Source organism: Corapipo altera, unplaced genomic scaffold (assembly GCF_003945725.1).
Source record: "Corapipo altera isolate COAL_440 unplaced genomic scaffold, ASM394572v1 24, whole genome shotgun sequence".
In the NCBI taxonomy this organism is placed as follows: domain Eukaryota; kingdom Metazoa; phylum Chordata; class Aves; order Passeriformes; family Pipridae; genus Corapipo; species Corapipo altera.
The window spans coordinates 701,877-722,705 of record NW_020884903.1 but is presented as its reverse complement, the minus strand read 5'-3'; the positions used below and the strand labels follow the sequence as shown (position 1 = coordinate 722,705).

The 20,829-nt window shown below is 36.4% G+C and overlaps 1 protein-coding gene across 7 annotated transcripts in view; it reads left to right on the top strand.

The window, feature by feature from the left end:
* The window catches only part of DLGAP1 (DLG associated protein 1), a 410,369-nt gene that overhangs the window by 56,967 nt on the left and 332,573 nt on the right, over nt 1-20,829 (top strand). For 3 of the 7 annotated variants that reach the window (XM_027650829.1, XM_027650831.1, XM_027650830.1), the window contains exon 2: nt 3,491-3,644. The exons of the other annotated variants lie outside the window; for them this stretch is intronic. The gene's annotated coding sequence lies outside the window, so the exon portion shown is untranslated. The remainder of the gene's footprint in view (nt 1-3,490; nt 3,645-20,829) is intronic. 7 annotated transcript variants of the gene reach the window in all.

Genomic DNA, 20,829 nt, shown 5'->3' with positions numbered 1-20,829 from the left:
TGAACTTCACCCAAGTAATCCTTGTTTTTGTCAGTGATTAGATGTTGTTATCAATAGCTGTAAGCTTGTTTTAGTGTTGTCTGCCCTAGACCACATCTCCTTCATTTTGCCTGTGAGGATATCATATAGTAACCATGGCTTATTTGTACACACCATTTTTTAGCCTGTGAAACCCCTTTATTTCCAAGCATGTTGTTTCAGAAATTTGGAATAAAATTTGCACTATTGAATTTAGGTTTTTTTGGACTCTGAGGATTTAGCACTGTACATCTTTCCTTTTACACTCAAGCTGATATTTTACTAGATGTGCACTCATCCTGATTGGCAGCTGTAGGAACAAGGGTCTTATATGGCACAATGGAGTGCTTCCACCTGTTTGTGTCTTTGGTTTGCTTTTAAAATGTAAATTGTTGCTATGTTTAGAAGAGCTGTTCAGTGCTTTTTAGCAATTAAGGTTGACACCACTGTATACAAGTGCCAGAACAATTCTTTTTAATATACAGTAAATGATCTCAGTGTCAGATATAATGGGTGGTTATGGTGTACTTGTCAGTTACATCCTTCTCATTTTGCGGCTAAGTGAAAATGAGAAGTAGTGAGTGAGTGATTGATGAATCTATTTTTCCTTCCTGTTGAGTAGCAGTTTTATTTAAAATTACGTAGCTGATTTTTTTTAATTCACATTTTCACTTGAAACTGAATGTACTTTAATTTTTTCTGTTAGCCTAGTGATACTTGGAGTCCAAACATGCAGTGCCTATACAGCCCTTTGTAAGTATTCCGGCTACTGGGGAAACCCTGGAAAGACATTTTTCTTAGAGCACCTGATACTCTCAGTCAGTGTGCAGCTCTTACTATCTCCCTGGAATTGCTGTAGTGTTTCCCTTCATGTTTAGTCAGCTTCAATTGCTAAATATAGATGTGGGACCAGTATTGCTCTTACTCTGTTAGGGTGGTTTATTTGACATGGTAGTTTAAAGGGAACACTTCTGCACTCCATCAGTTGCAGGCACTTCAGTGTTCCATAACTATCTGTGGGAAACAAGGAGGGAAGCCCCTTTCCCAGATGACACAGCACACCAGTGGGGCAGTTGAAAAATGCAGCATGATTCTTGGTCATGAGTTGATCTGTCTGTCACAATGGCAACAAGATGAAATTTGATCCAAATTTAATGAAAGCATGAAATTCTGCTCTCAGGAGACATGAGATTTGCAAATGCATCATCGGGGAATGACTAGCTATGCAACTGGAATAGCAGGGTCTATTTGTTTGGATCTGAAGCTGAATGGAAATCCGGCAATGTGATGCAGTTACAAAAGAGGCCACTGTTACTCTTCTGTGAAATGTGGGAAGGTAATTGGTCTACACAACTAAATAAATGTCACTAGGGTCTCAGATGTACCGCTAACTGTGGACACTGTACTTTTCAGCAGTGGTTGAGGAATGTATTTTTGATGGCAGGAACATTTGTTAGAGATCTAGAAATGTATCTATGGGAAATGTTTTATTTTAAATTTAATTTTTAAAAAGGAGTTAATTGAGAAGTGCAGTCAACATCTGTTATCATATAAGGTACCGCCAAAAGGAGGGCGAGCTGTCTTTGCAATCTTCCTTACTGAAAATTTTAAACATCAGATTAGAAAAAATGGTTTTAGAGATGGCCTATATATGTGTCCTTCATCAGAGCAAGATATTCAGCCAGAGGTTCTGATATCCCTTCTATGATTTTGTTTGTCATCCTTTTGCAGAAAAATATTCTCTTCTTTACTCTTGTTGAGACTCCCTATTTTTAAAGGATTCCTTAGAAGAAAATATTTTCGTCCTGTACTAAAAGTCTCATTATCTTATAGCATTTTACTGAAAGAGTTTTACCTGGTATTTATGCCTTTTTACACTGAGACTGGTGAGCTGCAGATTTCAGGGAAAGCCATGAGAACAGCCTTAAAATAAACTCCACTATTTTTCTTTAGCAGAATGAGAAGAATATTAGGTAAATTAAAAATGTTGCACTTCAGAGAGCTTCCATGGATGTTGGTAATCGGATGCTGTGGACTTCCAGTAACATGGTACTAGGGATATCTTTAATTACCTCTGAATGAGAGACAAAATGTTTTATATCATCTGTTCTAACTGTATTTGACAGTTGGTAGTCAGGGGAGCACTAACTCAAAATGGATTAAATTCACCAAAGTATGCATTCTCTTCCTGCTATTTGTTAATCGCCATTTCTTTTTCCAAATTGCTTCAAAATAGGAGAAGGAATGACACCTGAATGGAGTCTGAGGGAAAACACAAAAACAGCCACATTAAATCTCAGATAATATTCCTGTAGAAATCTGGTGCCTTTCATGGATAACTCATTTAAACATTTTGCATCATTCACTGTGCAAATGGTTGTATTGAACTACTTTGTATTACATTGTGGTTTTGAGCATTATCTGAGATGAGAGGGAAACTGGCTCCCAAACTAATGCGTACTATGTCAGCTAAAGAATGAGGCTGTTTTTTCTCCAGTACTGCTTCACAAAGCAAAATATGGTAGGCAGCAATAAATTGAGTCAAAACAGTTAAAGGGAAAATAATCACATTCTGTACTGCATCCAAACATCTTTGATTGCTTTATGTCTGTCTTATTCAGGGTAGTATGTTTCTTTCTGCTCTAAGGTGTAGAAGAAGTCAAACAGAAATACCAGTTCTATCCAGATGATTAAGTTTGACAAGGAAACAGGAGGTGTTCAGTGTTCTGTTTTTCTTCTCAGGAATACCAGAATTCCCTCTGTATGGCACATTGTTATTGGATCCTTCATTTGTTTTGTTTTGTTCATCTGGGATGGGGCAGAAGGGGGAATAGAAGGAACCAAGGTAGCCAGGTAGATGTGGAGACATCAGTACTGTATTTGATAATATTTTTTACAAGGAACATTTACAACTGTTTTCCTCTTTGTCTCTGATGAACTCCCAAGTTTTCTAGGCATGTGTATTTACAGATAGACCAAAGATGTCCAGATATCCAAAGATATGATGAAAAAGAAAAACATTTTCTTACAGGAGTTGCCACTATCATGAGGCAATTGATATTAAGATGCACTTTTCTAGAAGTATGCTACCTAAGTCCTTGAAAAATTCACTGCACTGTATAAGGATTTTGGTGCCAACTGATATCCAGAGTCACAAAACTTTTTCTATTTTTCAGTCTAAAGATTCACCGTATATAACTTGGTTTTTTTAATAGATTAATGTAATTTCTTACAAATCAGCATAGTCTTTTTCAAAATACTTCCAATAAAGTATCCTCAGTAAAGCTGAAATAGGAAGGCTCAAATCTAAGTTACAGTTGCCAATTTACAGCAGCTTGGTTGCAAAGTAATCTGGATGAAAAGGGAAACTGTTTAGCAATATTAGTTGCTATCTGCAGGGTGTCATCTGAATGGTGCAATATCAGTATCACTAAAGAATCCTGTTCTTGCTCTCTCTCTCTTTCTGCTTCAGATCACTTACTTGAAGGGAGTCATCTAGAAATTTTAGAGCTCTCAAAGAATTTCCCTTCTCATCCAGTATTTTCTGAAGAAATGGATTAAGTGGTTTCACTAAACCTTAAGAGAAGTTGATGAAAAAAAATGGATGGAACTGGGCCAAGTTAGAGGTAGGGACATGGGTGCGTAAGCGGAGGGGGGGGGGGGGGGGGGGGGAAGTAGAGTGTCCAAAACTAAAACCCCAAAACTAAATGCTGGTAAGAACAGGGCTGCAGAATGCCTGCTCAATGTCCTTCTCTAGACTTGGACTCATTATTCAAGTCAATAACCACTCCTTTCTGACAAGTAGCTGTGAAACCCATAAAGTCAAGAACTTTCAAGTTATGAATGCTGGGTTTGTAGTTGAACCATATGCAATTAACTTAGGACCTTTGAGCATACACATTATCATGCATCTGGTTAATTATACACTTAGAGAACATCTCCTTCCTATTTTCCACAAAACATTTGCTGGCTCAATGTATGAGGTAGATTTACTTCAGGGCTGTATATACAGATGGCAACTCATTGTAAGTGAAGCAGGGGACTCCAAGACGACTGTGCTTGTGACATGGCTAATTGGGTTTCAGCTCTGCCTCTGCCCCGGAATTCCTCTATGGTGCTGGAAAAATGATGTAGACATAAAGATTCTAAAACATAACTCCTCACTCAGTGTTGCTTTTTTTCTGAGGGACTCATAATCAAGAACTATGGGTTTAAAAACTTAAGTTGGAAGCACTTATATCTGTAGCTGGGACCAGCTGGGAACTGTGGTCTGAAGGTGAAAAGTGCAATAAAACATGAAGTAATCTGAAAGATCAGGCATAGGCTTCTCAAATTTGGTTGCCCAAAAGGAGCTGTCACTTTTGTTCATTCTTGTCTTAATCTTTGTGCTTCTGGTCTCAATGTGTCAGAGATATGAAAGAAAATGTGCTCAGTCAGTTGTAAACAATGAAGTAGACAAAAACTTTCATTTGGGTATATATATGCCCTTAACTTTCAAGTATGTTTACTTGAAATACAGTTAAATCTGCTGTATTATATTAAACTGGTCTTCACTGGTGACAACAGAATGAAGTATTTTTAAGGATAGCTTAAGGAGAACAGGAATCTTGCTTGTGGGTCTTTAGGGAATTTAGGGCAAGGAATTGTGCTTTTTTTTTCCCTGCTTCTTCCCCATGAATGCAAGGGGAACAATACAATGGAATTACATAGGGAATGTCCCTGGGAAACACTGAAGGGTTCTGTGGGCAGCAGAGGTCTAAGTACTGTTGCTCTTAGATTCCAAAGCCAGGGATGAGATACATAATTGTCCAAAAGACAATGGAAAGGCACAGGATGGGAACCTGTCTGATGTAGGTTACGGATGCTTTTGGGATAGTGCATGATTGTAATAAACACTGGTCTCTCCATACTGATGGTTGTCTGGTTTTGTTCATTAGTGCTTTGCTTCTCTCTCCACCAGCTCACAGAGTGCTCGCAGAGAAAAGAAACTACACAGAAATATGTTGGTTCAGTGAAAAGGCACTTTGTATTTTGTTTAACTGCCTTGAAAAACTATTTTGTACCAACTGCAACAGTTGAAATAAAGCAAAGAAAGTGTGGGAAAACCTCAGGTTCTCCCTCTGGTGAAACAAATGGAAATAGGTACTCATCTCTCTACCTAATTCTTTGGAAGTTCAATATTACACCTCCTGGACAATGTGTTCATTTGCCTTTGCAAGGATGAATTGCATGCCAGAATTCCCAGGGTGGAGTGCTTTCTGTTGTTGACCAGTAGCAAGCATCAGCAAAGAAGTAATAGGCTAGTGCATTTATAATAATATATTTGATTTAACTACATCTTGCTTATTTAAAGTATTTATTAATTATATTTCAAATACTTCTTCTGACTTGCTAACTTGTTTTTAATTAAATCCTTGTTAAGTTGATTGACTTAATTGAAATAAATGCAACACCCTGATGAGAACTGGGTTATTTTGAATCTAGTTAACCTTCAAAAGAAAGTGTTTTTTCTTCTTCAGTGTAATTACCATTGGGATTAGCTTATTATGCACATAATAAGTGACCTTTTGTGCTGTCCGAGGTAAATAAATATGCAGAGGTATTTGCTGCATGAACATAACGTATACAAGTTTTAATATAAGGTACAGACTTGCTGTTTGTTTTGTCTTTTGGAGCGCTTTTTTGTTCAGACAGACTCGCTATTTTTATTATGAAAGTTCTGAAAGACATGAGTCAGGAGAGAGGCCCTCATGTAGGTGCTATGCAAAACCTTGGAAAGCAAAAATGGATTCAGCTACTCAATCAGGCTTTATTTCTGACTGTAACTTGTTTTTCCTAGGCTGCCTCTGTATGTCCTTGTGCTGCTACATCTTGAATAAAAATGAAGCTTCAAAATTGTCGTTCCTCTCTTTCTTCCTCCATCAGACTTGTCAATTCTCTTTAAAAAAGCATGATGAAAAGCCTTAGTGATTGCTGTGTAGGCCTCAAGTGCAGAATCATTCCAATCAAGGCTTCACTTTGTTTTTCAAGGCCCCATTCATTGGGACTACTTCTGTCGATTATATTGTAATCTGTCCTCATACTTCTTTTAAATGCTGACATGGGATACAGAACTGCTGTGTTTTAATGAGTGTGATGGTGACTTGAGACATAGCATACATGTAGTAGGAATAGAGATGAAAAATATAATTATGCTTTACTTGACAGTATCTGTGTAATATAAAGCATATAGATACCATCACAATTTAGATAGCATCAAAATGTAAAGACTCCTGGCTTTGCATCATGAATAAGTCATATGTAAGTGTTCCTGAATATGTCACACAATTGCTCTTTGCGTTGTTTTCATCAGTTATAAAGCAGGGAATAGGCATTCTTATTTACCTCCGCAAAGTAAGTAAATTTAAAACTTCCATGTAAATATCTTTCTTCCTGTTATTATGGCACTGTGATGTTAAGTACTGAAGGCAGAAACCAAAGGGGTCTCCACTGAGTTTTGTTAGTACCAGTATCATCAAGACCCATTTGTCATTAACATCTGAGAAAGGACAGTATGATTCTTCTTAGTTTATAAGTCCTTATAATCAAAAATCCCTGCAATGGTATTTTTATAGTCTGCAGAATAGTACCAGTGTAAATTCTGTAACCACTTTCTCCAGCATGCCTGGAGACCTTCCTCAAAATGCAGAATAATATCCTGCAATACATGCATTATTTTCTCAACACTAATAATACAGGTTTAAAATTAACAGTCAAACTGAGTCTCCTTTAGAGGCAAAATTTATGTTTTATGTTATGTATCTATACCAAGCCTTTCCTTTGTTAGGTTCGAGGTTGTACAGTGCTTACTGCATCTTCCTGATGAGAAAAATACTGTTTGTGCATATTTAAGGTTCAGAATACATTCATTTGTGATGGTAATGGAATGCTGATTCAGGCCATGTGCTGGGGAAGTGAAAAATGTTTCATTCATTTGGTCCAGATGCAGACTGTAGATGAGGGAAGGGAGATCAAACTAGATTCAATATAAAACATCTTTGCATGTGCTTTTCCTCAAATTCAAAAGCAAGAATTGTAGGAGGTAATATTTTCCTTTTGTATTTTAACAGCACAGTAATGGTCCCACACACACTAGAAATCACTGCTATTGTCACCTGTCTCTGCTAATCAGGCTTTCAGTGTGAGCTAGTATTAAGTTGTTAAGATATCATTCAAAGCCAGATAAAAAAGATAGTAGGTGCTGATTAGCTTATGGAATGACTAAGTCCATAAGTGTTAGTTTGTCTTCAAGAAGGATTTAATAATATAAAAGTCAAAACTGAGGATTTCACAGTGCAAGAAATCATGCCTTTTTTTTTTTTTCTTCAGTAGTCTGTGGCAAATATTTTCAACAATCTGACCCTGTGCTTCCCGAGTGAATGATTGGTGTCTTCCTCTTTTGCTTAACCCATTACATTCCTGAGTTGTTTTTTTTTTTTAATATATTGCAAACAAGCATTTCAAAAGGCAAAATAAAGACCTTTCTGTTGTTTGATATGGATCATTATGATACAAATCTAACAGCAATCCAAGTCACCAGTTATTTGTGTCTGTAAGATAGCAGTGCAGAATTCCGAACAGGAAATAAAAATTAATACAAATCCTACAATACAAGCAGCAGAAAAGGCAGAGGTATCTGAAGAGCCAGATGAGGACAGTGTGCTGCATCACATTGAGACAAACAACTGTCATGTAAAAACTTCAAATTCTGACTCTGAACTTGCTTGCCATGGTGATTTCCTGGGATTTATAAACTTACATTGACTAGAGGTTGTACCACGTTAAAGGTGTTTTATGTAAATATGCCAGAGTTGAGGCACCAGGAACCCAAACATATGTACCAAAATCTGGCTCTGGTGGCTCACATATGAGCATGTCTTGGTGCTCATCTTAAGTATAATTGTTTAAAATACAGAGCCCTTGGATAATTTTTTAACCAAATTCATCCTTTTTTCTGTTAGCCTTTGCTACAACCCTTGCTGTTTGAATGGCTTAGAGGAGATAGCTGATAACTGCCTCGGGTTTCCTGACCCGATCTTAATGGTCAGATAGATGGCAAAAGTATGCTTCACCACATGGATTGGCTGCTTATATTTAGCTTTAAAATGTTGAAAACATCCTGTTATTTTTACCTCATGCTTGCAATAGCAAACTCTCTTTTTACTCTGAGTTTTTTGCTTTCTTGTTTTTTACTTGAATATTTTCAGCTCTTTTGAAAGACTGAAAAGTTTGCAGTTGTTCAGAACTTCTGAGTTCTACCATATATGCTCAGTCACCAGTAGTGACTGAAAAGTATTGTCACTTAACTGCTCTTGGAAAGGCTGCCTTGTGACTTGGTTGGGGACCATCTCAGCTGCCTCTAGGTGATACCTGCCTCAACACTTGTAGGAGTCACCTGTGCCAACCATGCCACCTCACTCTTAAGTGAGGTCAGTACTGAATGGTATGGCTAAGTGATAAGGTTCCTTCTGGGTAAGGGATGTGTTTCACAGTTGGTTTGAAAACTCCCACTACATCTGACTGAGCAGTAATATGACCTCTGAGTTTCTGTGGCTGTCAGTCTAATGCTGTAAATTTATATTAAGTGTTCTTTCAAAAACCAATGATATAATTTAATAAAATACATTTTATAATACTTTTTTAATATTGCATTAAGTAATGGCAAATTATATTGTTAAGAAAAAAATAGACTCGTCGAATCTAAAAGGTAAAGTAGGAATGAAAAGGATGAAGCTACTATAAAGTTTGCCTATTTTTATGCCTCTCAGTTCTCAGATGAATATATATGACTACTGTTGTACCAATAGAGAAATATTATTATTTTAATTCCTCTGATGTAGGTAATCAATTAAAATATTGCACATGTCATTTTGTCCTTGGTCTCTCTAGAAGGCTCTTACTTAAGTTTTCTTGCTCCTTAATAACTTGGTTCTACTTGGTTGAAGCTGTGAAGAGATGAAATTTCCTTTCTCTGGCAAAGAATAAGATCAAAGCTACATTAGCTTGAGGCGTTGATATTTTCTTAATTGGAGCAAGTTTTGTTCTCCTCCTTGGAACTCTCACGTAGAAATTAAAGTACAGCTTTCTTTTCCAATCCTCTGTTGTTCTTTCTCACCCAGATGATCAATTACGAACCTTATTTGTGAGGCTTTGGACCCTGTGCTTTTGGAATGTGGTCTCATCTTTTTCTTTTGTAAAATTTTCTATCAAGAGTCTCTGGGGAGGAAGCAGAGACTCCTCTTTTTCCATCATAATGCTAGAATTTGTGCTATTGTGGTTTTCATTTAGAAAAAAAAGTCTCTTCTACTTAGGCTTATTCATCTGGGAAATGTTGCTGGAGAATGTTACATTGTATTTTTCTCTTCCATTTATTCTTTAATTAAGCAGATTTAACCTACTCATAATTTATGTACACTGTATGTTTAATAGGCTAAAAATTATCCTATAATATTCCTATTCTGTCAGGATCTCCTCTTTAAGTTACAATAGCTGCCAATATTTTTTTCATATCTGAATACACTATCTGCCAGTTGGTAGCCACAGGCAGAATGTGCATATTTGTTCTGAACTCACATCAAATTGAAAATCTTATGATTTCGATGCACTTCAAGTACTTTGATTAAAAGAGTCGATGCACAATCAGGTTTGTCCATGGTTGTTTCTTTGATGAACATGCTGAAACATTGAGTTGTGATTTACCAAAGGCTGGTGTAGTCAGATAGCAACCTTTAAAATAAAGGGTACATTCTGTCCTAGAGTTTCTGTGTGGTGTTGGGCAGGTGAGTTAACATTTCTGTGTCCAAAGTCTGCTTCTCTAAAAGGGGAACCAGAGTCTTCATTATTCTCTTATTTGCTGAGAATGGATATTCTTAATGACTAAGACTCTCATGCAGTCTGTAGTACAGTTGTTCCCCATCTTAGCTGGAGTATATAGGCCAACAAAAGTTTTAATTTACAGTACGTAAGTAATACCTGTTAAGGTCTTGTCAAACAGAGACCTCTAGAAATGCTACCGAATGCTGTATCTCAATGTCTTACAATACCCACAGGATAGCTAAGACACTGTTTATCTTGGCTCTGAGGTGATGTACTGGGCACGCATTTCCAATTGTATGGATGCCCAAGTTGTCTTGGTGGTGGGGACATTCCCATCTTATTCAACTGTAGCATATTTTATTCATTATAGAGGTGACTTAGTGACCTCTGTTGTGAACTTCATCTCCTACCTGTCAGTACAGTGGCAATAAGGTGTCTGTTAGAAAGTTGATGATGCATTTTGCTGATGTTGACTTGTCTCCTTTTTCTCAAATACCAAAAATGATCACTTTATTTTTGTTTTGTGGAGAGGAAAATATCACTATTTGAACTTCATTATTCTACACTGAACATGCTTTGCCCATTTAGTGTTATGCTCCTTGGGGGAGAGGTCCTTCATTGCTCAGTACGTTATCTATTGCTATAACAGTGCATATAGAAATAAGAGGGGCTACAGCAGATCTGTGTGTCTGTTATTAAAAAAATCCCTGTATTTCTGAGGAGCCTGGAATACTTCATTTCAGTAGGACTTACCAATGATGGGAAGGGCTTAAAACAGTAAAGATCAGAACAAAATAACTGCCATTTTGTCTAGACCCTGTTGAGCATTCTTTTAGGTCAGCTTTCAAGCACGTATTATTTTAGTTCCAGGAGGTATTTATTAAACATGTAAATGTTGTGATGTCTTAGGATCAAAACTGCTACATAAAGCCAAAGACAATGGAATGATTTGAGTTTATACAGGAAAGAAATATTTTTCCCTGTCTTTCATTCCAGTGTCTGATTTACTCTGTTTTCCTTTTAGATCCTTTTTAACCTTAACTTAAAAAACACGTATCTATAAGTCTCATTAATGTGAAATTAGCTACATTTTCCCTCTCTGTAAATAAGACACAGACACTCTTAGATGCTGCTGCCTCTGACAGCTTCTGTGAGGCAAGACCTGCTTGCAGAGGTTAAAAGTAAAGCATAAGGACAAGACTGAGAAAAGTTGCCATGATCATCCACTTCTCAATGAAGACTGTTAGGCAGAAATATTCTTTGAGAGACAGAACTGAAACACTGATGTTTGGTCATGTAAACCTAGATAGTGTATAAGTACAATAAGGATCAATTCAGTATTGGCAGGAAAATGGATTAGATTTATTTTTTCTTTGGCTTGGTGAGGAAGTAAAAGCACTGTTAACAAAGCAGTCGGCAAACACATGGATTTTAAGTAATTTTCCCTCAGAATGATAGGTGATAGCCTCAAAAGGCTCTATTATTACTAATTTTCATTAAAATGGGAAAGAATGAGAACTGAAAGATCTTAATGCTTATACTGATTTTGTTTTTAAAAAATGTATCAGCTCAAACATAGCTCTGCTAAATTCTGGACCCAGTGAATAGATTAAAAGTTTTAATTCTGAAATTCAACATTTTCTCTCCCTCTGGTTTTCCAAAGTGAGCATTTTAATCACCCAGTTACATAAACAGGTCACTCTTTCAAAGGAGAAACCCATGATTCAGATAAAAGGAAAACAGAATAAAACTGAAGTATTTACTGGTTTTGCTAAGTGTCTATATGAGCAGGCTGCTTATGAGAGAAAAGGGCAAATCAAATGGATAGAGGCCTTTTAGTTCAAGAGTTTCTGAGCAGCCTAGGTATGTTTGAAACCAAAGGTAATAGTTTATTAGCGCAGCATGATCTCTGTTCTTGAGTCTACAATTTGATCTCACAGTTGTACTTCTTTCATAGGTCTGAATTATAATGAAACAAAATGAGGCAAAATTGGTTTGGGTTTTTTCATGGGCCACATGACACTGTTTAGTGCAGTTTGAGTGGGAAGAGGATCACGAAGGCTCTAGGTGCGCAGTTACCATTGAACCAGGCATGGGATCACTGGGGCTTGGGGTTTTTTGGTGGTTTGCTTTTGTTTGTTTCAGCATTGTGGTTTTTTAGAGACAGTTCAAATAGTCTGAGCTTTCAACATTTTTCACTAGTAAGTAAGTTTTGCAGATCTCAAGTAGTTCTTTTGTTTCCTTCCTATATCTCTCACAGGTTTTTAGCTTTCTTCTGTTTGGAGCAGTATGTAGAGTACTGTCTAGGAAGGGGGTTCCCTGATGGAAGGGGCCATAGGGAAGGTGTCATCTTATTGCAGCCAAATTCAAAACTGAGGCATCCTAATTTCAAAATTACTATGTTGGAGAGTTAAATACAATATCTAAAAACGTAGCCAAAGATAAAGTTTCTTCCTTTTATTTTTTCAAGTCAAAGGTATCAGGAAGAAGTTGACACTGGAATTTGGGTTTCAAAATGAGCCTTAAATTCTGGCTCTTGTTTATAGAAGGACATCAAATCTCAGTGAATCAAAATAGTTTAGTGTAGTGCAGTTCTGAATGCAGTATGGTCAGACTCTTCAGTGAGGATGTCACTCTTTTACCTGGAGGATATTATCTTAGAGAATAAGGACTTCCCTTCCTATAGCCTTTCAGAAGCACCATTGCTAATAATCATTTAAGGACACCTGAAGGTGTTCAAGGTGCGTATCTGAAAGAAAACTTTTGAACATTTCACAGTTGTGTATACATAATATTCAAGAAAATTCTCTGGGTTTAGTTTAATCTAAATTCAATTATATAGCAATATTTTAGGTAATTGTTAATTTTTTACAGTGAGGCTTTATAGTCAAGCTGCATTTGATTTGTTGTACAGTGTTGTACAGTACTTGGAGATTTCAGGAAAATAAATGCAAAACCATCTAACTACGAGTGAAATATGAATAACATTCAATTTAATACTCTAATTCTTTACTTATTACTTATTTTTATAGTGCAAGATGAAAAGTTGTGGAAAGGTTCAATGTTTCTTTTGCTTTTATATTAGAAATAAATTTTAGTCCACTAATTTTATGAGACTGTGTGTCCTTTTAGAAAAATATTAGTAGTTTTCCCAGAATAGAATGCGCCTGAGATTTTCTGTCCCTTAATGCTAGGACAAGCTATTGCACAGCTGGAACAGTGTCAGAAGGTCAAGACTAAGGAGCGACAGCTATCAAGACAGATTTATCTAGGTCATTTGCTATCAGTCAGCTGTCTGTTTACAGCTGTGCACCAGGGAAGTCATACTACTTCTATTAGGTTATGTTTATTCAAGCAGCTGATTGCATTATGAAAATCACATTTGGAAGAATTTAAAAGTACCCAGGAAAACAGACAGCTGTATAGAGGAGGCATTTATGTGTAACATACATTGAAATCTGTCATAATTAGAATGTTTTTTCATGTCAAAGTTATTAAATGTCAAACAAATAAACATTCACTTATCAAGAAAATCTATTTCTACCTTATTTTTCTCTGGGAAAGAAAACGCATTTTGTGAAAGAGATGGAAATTTGATTCTACTTTCTTGTGCAGGTTGTACACTTCTCTAGGGTCATTACAGTGTCTTTACCTATCTTTTTTCTCATAACTGTTAGAAGACAAAGAAGTGGGTCAGGAATTCAGGCTCAATAAGTAGCAGTGATGCAGCAGTAAATGTCAAAGGCAACTAATGCTTCTTTCTGCAATCACACTGCTGTGAAATAAGTGTTTCCCAGGTTTTATTTATGTTTCCTAGAAACAAAGCAAACTCTAATGCCTCAGATTGTGACACTTTTTCCAGTAGTCTCATACTCTCCTAGAAGATGCATGAGATTTAAGCTAGGCTCAAACCACCTGTTTAATGAAATTTCAAAATTCAAAACTCACATCTCATTTTAAGCTCTTGCTTCAGCACCCTCAACTCTTCCCACCAAAGAAACAAGTGCTCTAAGGGGGTCCAAAGCCAAGGAGTTCTGGATATTTGTACAGGAGTATCACTGTTAGCTGAGGTAACACTGCTACAGATAATTACACTGCATTTCAGGTTGGCTTTTGGCTGGTTATGCCTTTCAGGTGTCTTTGCCTATAGACTCTGGACGGTTGCTTACTGTCTGTGAACTTTTCTGTCTAATTTTTAATTTTTTATACTTTTGACTTCTTTAATATCCTAAGAGAATGAGTTCCTCAGTATACATGCACAATCTGTGCAATTTTTTTTCCTTTGGTTAATTTTAAACCTTCTGTTTTGGTCATAAGACAACATCAAATTTTTGAGTTATAGTAGGGAATAATGGCTCTTTTTCCATCTTTTATGCATTCCCCCTGGCATGTTGAGCTTATGTAGAGTCACAAAAATAGTTTATGACCTTCTGAACATTACAGAATTGAGTTTAGAAATATATTTGCACTGATTGCCTCATCTGCTCATATATTGGTATATCCTAGTACTTTATATCTTAACAAAAAAAAAAGTATGATGTTACAGAGAAAACATATTCCAGAAGATCGTTTCAAATAAGATTCCTAGAATCTCAAATGTATTCCCAATTTTACTGGTGATTTGAAGTTTTACCTCCAGCAAGCTATTTTATTTTTCTGTACCAGTGCTTCTTATCCGGTCCATTGCATGCCTTGCCTTTATCAACTTTCAAAAAACAGCATTTTATTTTATCTATTGACACAGATTATATCAAAATAATCTTTTAGTCAGTCTAATGTGTCTGCACAAACAGCAATAATGATGGCTTTTAGGAAAATGTGTGAAGAAAATTCTTTCTGCCAAGCAAAGTTGTTACAAAGGTTCTGCCAGGGTATATGACGTTATGTGTGACACCCTTTGCTTAGAGTCAAGAAGGAGATGTACAGCTTAGAAATCTATCTTAATTGTGTCCGATGGCTGTAATTTGCTGATATCACTTGTAATTCTTGTCTATTTGCAACTTTCAGGAAAATTTAACCTTGAGCCTGCAAGTTGCTAGTATGCAAACCCTGCATGTTCTGTATAATCACAGCTCCCTGATGCCTTCTCAGCTCCCTCTTCTGTTTACTCTCTTATTTCACGTGTTGAAACAGCTTTAATTGATCATTTTTCAGTCCTGTGGTCCAAAGGCCTCAGGGGTTTGTTGGCTAAAGTGCTTGAAAGTGACAAGAAAACATGAAATCATATATTTATATAGCTCTGTTTGTATGTGACATTTTAAAAGATATTGAGACATTAGCTTAAAATTTTTGAAGAGCTGTGAAAAGCTGTTGAGAACAACATTTTCAGGTTGTAAAACTCATTATAAACAGCATCTCAGCTACCTCGTGGCTGACTGGGGAGTCATTCCTCTTCCTTAACTCTGCAGTAATGCTGAGAGGAAGAGAAGGATGACTTTTTACATGCTGTGAGCAACTGGAGGGAGCAGGAGTGAAAGTATTGGCTGCACCTCACTGTCTGTTGGGAGGAGGAGTGACTGAGAGAATAGGGTGAATCCTATGCAGCATTGAAGAAGGGAAATGTAACAGATTCATCCCAGTCAACCTCACTGGGCAGGTGGGGAAGAACTGATGCAGACGTAACGGAGTTCTTGATCTGTGCTTCTCTTAGGGAAGATCTTCTTAGGGAAGTACTTGCTGATGTTGTCTGTTCTTAGTAGCTACTGGTAGTTTCAAGTGCATTCAAGTATACATTTGAATTTGAGATGTGATAAATATAGGAATATGCAGTGCCAGAAGAGGTCTGGAATCAGTCAATACTGGCTTTAGAACAGTGCAGATGCAGTCCATGCTGAGCTGGGTTTGCAGCACTTCCAAACTTGTTACTATTCTGACAGACTTCAAAATAGATCCTTCACATTTGCAGGGTGAAAAGGGTGTAAAATCTGAGAATGAGTGAAAGAAAAACAAAATGTGTGAAAGAAAGAAGGAAAGAATGTTCTCCAGAATGCATATTTCATTTAAAAATATGTACTTAATTAAGCAAGAGAATTCTGTTAGGTATAAAGACTTGATCCATTTCCTTACTAGATGCTAACTTTAGTTACATATTAGCAGAAGATGTGTTCTTTATTTAGGTACTGGAAATTTTCATTAAATTGTACTGTAAAGCGCCATATAAATGGAGCTTTTCAGGGCTTCCATTCACCACTGTCGTTAGACTGAAATGACTCATTTGGTGTTGAGAGACAGTTACCAGTTCTCCATCTATTGAAGCACTTCCTAAGCAGTAGTATGCGCTCAGATAATCTTAAAGGAGATCAAACCAGAAAGTTTGAAATTTATGTTTATGGTAGAATGAACCTTTACAGTAACAAATATATATCTAACTTACTACCTAAAGAGCTTTTTTTGTGGTTGGAAACCTCTGCAATTTTTTTTTGTTTGTTTGAAAGAGAGATTTACATATTTTAGTTATAACAAAACCCAACGCAATCAAAGCTAGGAGATTCAATGGTAGAGATTGTAGGTGCATCAGTTTTAAACAAGTAGTGCTCCTTTTCTGCCCATAGTCATTGCAACCCACAGTTCAGGTTGGATATCAGGCTTATATCTCAATTTGTGTTTTTTCTCTAATATGGTTCAGTGTGGTGGTATGATATAAACATATTGAGGGGCTTAATAAAATAATAACATACATCAAAATACTGACCAATTTTGCAAAGTAATTTTATTTTTCAGCAAACTGTAGTGGAACGTTATGTAAAACAAAGGGTGCCTTCCCTTCCATTTCTTTCCAGGAACTACATCCTGTATTAGTGTGCTCTGCCTTTTTGGTTGCCTTGGTTCATTCCAGCAAACATTTTTTCTCAAGTTAGCATTTCAGAATTCATCCAGTGTCTGTGAAGTTGCTCAGGTCTTCTTGGTGGACATGTTGGGTGACCTTTGGGTTACTTGCATGCATGTAGTCCTTCCAGTTTCAGAACGCACAGCTGACTGAGGAGGATGAGAAATTATGGCTCAGAATGACTTCAAATGACTACGCATCCCAGCAGTGTGAATGGCAGCACCAAGCTGTGGTGATTCATTCCCTTGGCACTGAAATTGCCAGCGTTTAGAGGAAAAGGATTACTTTTGAACAAAGAAATGCTTTATCCCACAGAGAGTACAGACATTGTAGAGTTATTAATCAGAGCAGTCATCCTGAAAGTAGATTTAACTGCAGGATTTGATGTAGAAGGAAACCAGAATTACAGTAGGAAGGGATTGTGAACTCAAAGTAGTAGATAGAACTGCATATTTTAAGGACTTCTTAAATTATACCTGGGGAAAGGTTCACTCTATGCGTGCTAATGAACCATTTGTGTGGTTCACAGTTTTCTTTGGATGGCATCTACCTAGTATGGTAATTGCAGCTGGTTGTAAAACAGGAAGACAACCAGTTTAATTTGCTCTATTTTCCACTTCAATATCACCGCAGGCTGTTTCTTTGCTGTATCTCGTATGCAAAGCCAAGTCAGCCTCATCATTAGTGAGATGGGAGACCTCAGAGGAAAACTCAGATGTGGCAGGTGATTTTTCGCCTTCTGGCATTCCTTCTTTGTACTCAGTGCTGAAGCATGAGCTGGGAATTAAGGATTTTAAAGCACTGGAGCAGCTATTGTCTTTATGAATCATAAAGCTGAGGTGCTATTCTCATATGGCCATTGCAAAGCAATTCAGATAATTCAGAACACCCTGTCTCAGCTTCACTTCTTTTTGGAAAGTGCCTGAAGTAGATCAAGTCAAATTCCTACCTTGTCTTCTGGATGTTGTTGTGGTTCAGCTGAGAAAAAAGTAGTTATGCACAGATTGGGGATGATTTCTATCAAGTATCTAAAAGACATGCATGTTCAAGTGAAAAATTGCTCCAAATATGTCATGGTATTAATTTTTATTTAAAGTCACAAATATTTCTGTCCTTAGTAATGTATATTATACTTGAAAGCTTCCATTTCATTTGCTACTATAAAATCCTGCGTCAAACGGTGTGTAAATTCTTGGTCTACTAGTTTCAGCAAGTCAGAAGCCAATATTTTATTAACAATCATGGCATTGGTTGCTCATGAAGAGGTTTCTATTTGATCTTAATAGAACGTTCTGTGATCAGTCCATGTAATCATGGAGCTCATTCTTTCTCCCACTGACTTATCAGATCATTAAAATGGATATCTATTCTTTCTCTGATGTTATAGAGGAGATTAGCATCTTGGTACTGCTACATTTAGTGAAATAAAGATTTAAGAAATAAGGAATAACTATAGTTCTGCAATATGCAGTTTTAAGTAGTCTTTCCTTCTCAGTGCATAAGTTTGTTAAACTGAGGTTGAATCTGTAGACACATCTTAGCTGCCAACTTCAAGATTTAAATGGCAAGTTTTACTAATTTTGAACCAAATTGTCACTTACCTGATTTTCTGATTGGCATTTTCCTTCTAAACTCTTTTACCTCTAACACACCTCTTTCAGAATAGCTGTCTGTTCAAAATGTATTCCAGACTGGTCACTCATAGTACTGAGACTAAAGACAGCTTTTCCATTTTATGTTATCTCCCATCTGTGATTATGGAATAATACATGTTTATCTTCAGCTCCTTGGAAGATGTAGGAGATTTCAGTAATCTCACTGAATTCTTCTGCTACATGTATAGGGACTCACAAATGAAGTGCAGTATGAAAGGAGTTAAGTACTGAGAAATTCCTTCCAGAATCAGCTGCTGTACAACTGTTAAAACTGAAATTGTTCTTTATTTCCATGTTTTTATTGAGTCTTATTTCCGAGAGTGTGCAGCATATTCCCTCTCCATAAATAATGATCAATTTAACTTACTGCATACCAAAGAGATGGGAACCCCTTCCTGACTTTCCCACTGGGACCTCTTACACTTAAAAACCTGAGGAAAGGAAACTATCTTTGGTCATCAGAAGACATATTAATGCCCAGTTGTATAAAGAGAAAGACAGTCTAAATCTGTGCCTCAGTTTTTGCAGCAACTTGTTATTGCACGTTAATTATCACCTAGCTTACAGCAGGATCTAGGTAATAATTTATGTGGAGGGAATTGTTACTGCTTTACTGAAAAATAATAATAAAAAAAACAGTGGGTTTTTTAACTACCAACATTTCTGCCCCTGTGTTTTCACCCTGGCTTCTTGAAAATCCATCTATACATGTGTGCATTTTCTTCTCTGGGTGTGTGTATTGCTTTTACCAGTCATGGTCCTTCTTAGCTCCTGGTAAGAGCAACAAAACAAAGTGAAATTTCATTTGTTTTGCTGAACTTTTATTCACAGCAGTTTCTAATTCATTTTGCTGGTATGCTTTTGGGAAATTTCATGTCTGGAGGGAGTTAAACAGAGAGCTAAAACATTTATGGATGCCTCAGTTCATTCAGTATGGAAGTTATTTAGAATGCGTTTTAAATAGCACATTTGTAAGTACTGCTGGTTTACCATATTTCTTATAAAATGTCAAGTATCATTCAAACAGGATATCTGATTACAATGCAGCTGTCTTAGTATTATTAAATTGTCTTTTTTTGTTTTACCAGACCACAAAAAAAATATACTCTGGTGTTTTCAGTGCAAATGTGTTATTTTTGATGTCAGGGATATTTTTATCATGTTCCTCCCAGACCCATGTCGTAACTTCTTTTCATATGAAGATATTGTACTATTTTTACAATTTATCAGTTAGTTTATAAAGAAAAAATAGTGTTCAGTTCTTAATAATGGACATACTTCTTAGTGAATTCCACTGATATTGGAAGACATAATATTGTTTTACTTAGAGATGGATGATTGTATTTCCAATTTAATCTCTCAGATAGTGAGTTCACATTAAATAGGCATGACACCTGGGGACATGACTTGACAGTGCTAAGTTTACAGTTGGACCCAATGATCTTAGAGGCATTTTCCAACGTAAGAAATCCTATGATTATATGTTCATGAGTGTATTCATTACTTTCATTATATTTTACTTGCAAAAAGGCAAATGTAGCTGGGGATGCTGAGGGGAGGCAAATAACTGAGAGACAATGACCTTCCATTTCATTTTGGGAAAAAAAGTCGGGGAAGAGAAACAGAGAGACTGCTCATTTAGGGAAAGAAAGGCTTTTTTTTTTTTTTTTAATGGAAATGATATTAGCATAAGACATTGATATTCAGAACAAACACACTTTTGGATTTCCTTGCTTTTCTGAGGCATAGAGGTAAAATCTTTCCATCTGGATTTTCTCTTGTATTCCCATATGAAAATCAATTGTTCTTTTTTCCTAACTTTTTAACATAATTTTTATTAAGTTCGTGTTCATGTTTACATTATTTTGTAATTACTTCCTCTTCTTTGATCTCTAAATACTTCTCCATATTCAGAGCATAATACTTTGTGTTGCTGGATGCCACTGCTAGACGTTTATCTCAACCTGTCTTTTCCTTTCTTTCATTACTCCAATGAGTGTTAACAATTTCTAAAAATCTGGCAAGAATCATAAATGTCTAAATTGTAATTTATTGTAAGGTGTGTTGAATATGCCATCAGCACAGCATAAAGCAATTAAAAAAAGTCAATTGATCATTGAAATGGGAAAGGGAGAAATGTATCCACTGTTTACTTGCTGTTGCTGTGGAGTGTGTGGTATTAGATAGAGGACATTAATTTTATTTGTTGTGTCATTATTTAAATAAGCAGTTATTGCAGAAACAACTATACATCTTTATATGCAATTTTAGTTAATTAAATGCTTTGTAATACCTGCTTCTTCAGGATGTTGAGTGGCTGGTGAGTCACAGTTATCTAATTTCACTGTTATTTTCTAAACCAAATTCTGTCTTATTTTGCTGTCTGTATTGAACTCTATGTCTAACCCCCTTCACTGACTCCATGTGATTCTTTCCATATTCAGCAACCTTGCTTTTCCTTTTCTTTTGAGAACT